General features: G+C 29.3%; 1 protein-coding gene across 9 annotated transcripts in view; it reads left to right on the top strand.

Annotated features, from left to right (window-relative positions):
* The first annotated feature begins 6 nt into the window (after nucleotides 1–6).
* The window catches only part of LOC123005892 (SH3 and multiple ankyrin repeat domains protein 3), a 108,550-nt gene continuing 105,866 nt past the window's right edge, over nucleotides 7–2,690 (top strand). For all 9 annotated transcript variants that reach the window (XM_044399935.1, XM_044399943.1, XM_044399940.1 and 6 more), the window contains exon 1: nucleotides 7–160. The gene's annotated coding sequence lies outside the window, so the exon portion shown is untranslated. The remainder of the gene's footprint in view (nucleotides 161–2,690) is intronic.

The following is a 2,690-nucleotide window of genomic DNA, read 5'->3' as shown; positions in this document are numbered from 1 at the left end:
CTCTGGGCAAGTTTTTTAAAAGTTATCTCATCTCATATTACGCAAAATCGAGCGGTGTGGTAGTTGTGATAGCACTTGAGGATTTTTACTGGATTTTAACTCTTGTCTCTTCAAGGATTCGAGGAAGGACTTCGAGCGGCCTCCACACGCCTGCCCTAAGGTAAGATTTTTTTWWAAYTAATTTAGCTCATTTTTTCAAGGTTGCATCGGTTTTGGGCTTTTATTGTGCACAGCTTTTACTTTTCGGTTACATCATTTCAGTGCATGACACACTTTAGGCGAAATTCGTGAATTTTGTTTTTTAAATAAGCCTAAATTTTATGTGTAATCAGTTGAAAAATCGTCGTAGAGCATTTTAACTTGTTGCATCGTGTTCAGCGTGTGATTTTACGTCTAGAATACTATATTTCAAGTGTTTTGGTCCTCTTGGACCCCCATTGGGTATAATTTTTAATGTTTTCTATTTTCGGTGATTTTTCATAAATTTGATTTTTTTTTGGTAACTGTCTTATGTTTGGCACCGTTGGAAAGCACTTTTAATTTGCAATCTTATTATATATAGTTCTGCGATGAGAAAATCGCTGGTAAAGTCAAAAAAAAAATTAATTCAACAATTACTTGTAAACTATCATGAATTTTGCGGTTTTCTCGGCAGCAATCGACTCTTCGGAACATTTTACATTGGTGTAATACAAAACAAAAACCGTTTTTAATATATTTTAGCCTGTATTAACAAAATAAAAGTGAATGAAAATTTTTGAATTGAACTAAAATCTGAAATTTTTTCATTTTAGCACGTTTTTAGAAACTCAATTATTTTGACAGATTTTCTCGAAAAAACACTAAATTAATTAAAAAATGCTCTTATTTGTCTTCTTTTTTACAATATTTCACTGAACAGAATAAAAAAAAATTGTTAAATTGGGTAAAATATTACAGAATGTTTACCTTTCTCGGGCACACTTTTCAGTTAGGAACACAATTATTTCGATAAAAACAAGCCAAAAATTCACCAAATTACGATTATTTTTGCCTTTTTCGAGTGTTTAAACACGTTTTTGAGACAAATTTCACTAAAATTGTCTGAAAAGTGTCCAAATTATATCGAAATTTGTATGATTTTAGTTTGTTTCGTTTGATTTAATTCTTTTTTGAAGTAGAGACTTATTTATTTTTCAAGATTTTCTTAAAACGGGTGTAAAAAAACACAAAAATAAATCGAAATTGATGTTATTTTCATTCGATGTAACTGATTTTTGAGCAAAATTTAGTCGAAAATAAGCCGAAAAAACACAAAATTTGGTCGAAAACATTGTCACTTTTACTTTTTTCAAACTTTGAAAAAAATATTGATTCGACAATAACTTGTAAACTATCATGAATTTTGCGGTTTTCTCGGCATCAATCGACTCCTCGGAACATTTTACATTGGTATAGTACAAAACATAAACCGTTTTTAGCCTGTATTAACAAAATAAAAGTGAATGAAAATTTTTGAATTGAACTAAAATCTGAAATTTTTTCAATTTAGCACGTTTTTAGAAACTCAATTATTTTGACAGATTTTCTCGAAAAAACACTAAATTAATTAAAAAATGCTCTTATTTGTCTTTTTTTTACAATATTTCACTGAACAGAGTAAAAAAAACGCTAAATTGGGTAAAAAATTACAGAATTTTTACCTTTTTCAGGTATCCTTAGCAGATTTTTCAGCTAAGAACACAATTATTTCAATACAAACAAGCCAAAAATTCGCCAAATTACACCAAAATTGAGATTATTTTTGCCTTTTTCGAGTGTTTAAACACGTTTTTGAGACAAATTTCACTAAATTTGTCTAAAAATGTCCAAAATATATCGACATGTGTATTATTTTAGTTATTTTATTCGATTTAGTTCTTTTTTGAAGCAGACTCATTTATTTTTCAAGATTTTCTTAAAACGCACGTAAAAAACGATGTTATTTCGTTTGTTTCACTCGATGTAACTGATGTTTGAGCAAAATTTTGGCGAAAATAAGCCGAAAAAACATAAAATTTGGTCGAAAACATTGTCACTTTTACTTTTTTCAAAGTTTGAAGCACGTTTTTGCGAATATTATATTGTTTTATTATTTTTTGAGCTGAAAACCACTCAGTTTAGGTCTAAAATACCATATTTCAGCGTTTTTGCGCCMAAAAGGTGTTCTTCGAASTTAAAAAATCAATTTTTTTAACTCGATTCTAGAACGTTTTATGCACCTTTCTGAGTCTTTTACAACATTTTGCACTTTTCTATGTCTCTCAGACCCCAAGGAGTACATTTGGTTTGATTTTGAAGTTTTTTTTTTATTTTTGTCAACATTTTGGGCGGTTTTAAGTAAAAGACAAAAATAACAAAAATATTATTTCGACAATAACTTCAAAACTATCATGAATTTTGCGGTTTTTTCGACACCAATCGACTCTTCGGAACATTTTACATTGGTATAGTACAAAACATAAACCGTTTTTAATATATTTTGACCTGTATTAACAAAATAAAAGTGAGTGAAAATTTTTGAATTGAACTAAAATCGGAAATTTTTGAAAATTGCGTGGTGTTATTGTAGCGGTGCTCTGGGCAAGTTTTTTAAAAGTTATCTCATCTCATATTACGCAAAATCGAGCGGTGTGGTAGTTGTGATAGCACTTGAGGATTTTTACTGGATT

This window comes from Tribolium madens, unplaced genomic scaffold, assembly GCF_015345945.1.
Source record: "Tribolium madens isolate multiple individuals breed KSU strain unplaced genomic scaffold, Tmad_KSU_1.1 Scaffold_20;HRSCAF=117;Tcas5.2_LG4, whole genome shotgun sequence".
Lineage (NCBI taxonomy): Eukaryota > Metazoa > Arthropoda > Insecta > Coleoptera > Tenebrionidae > Tribolium > Tribolium madens.
The sequence above is the reverse complement of the archived record's forward strand: the minus strand, read 5'-3'. Positions and strand labels throughout refer to the sequence as shown.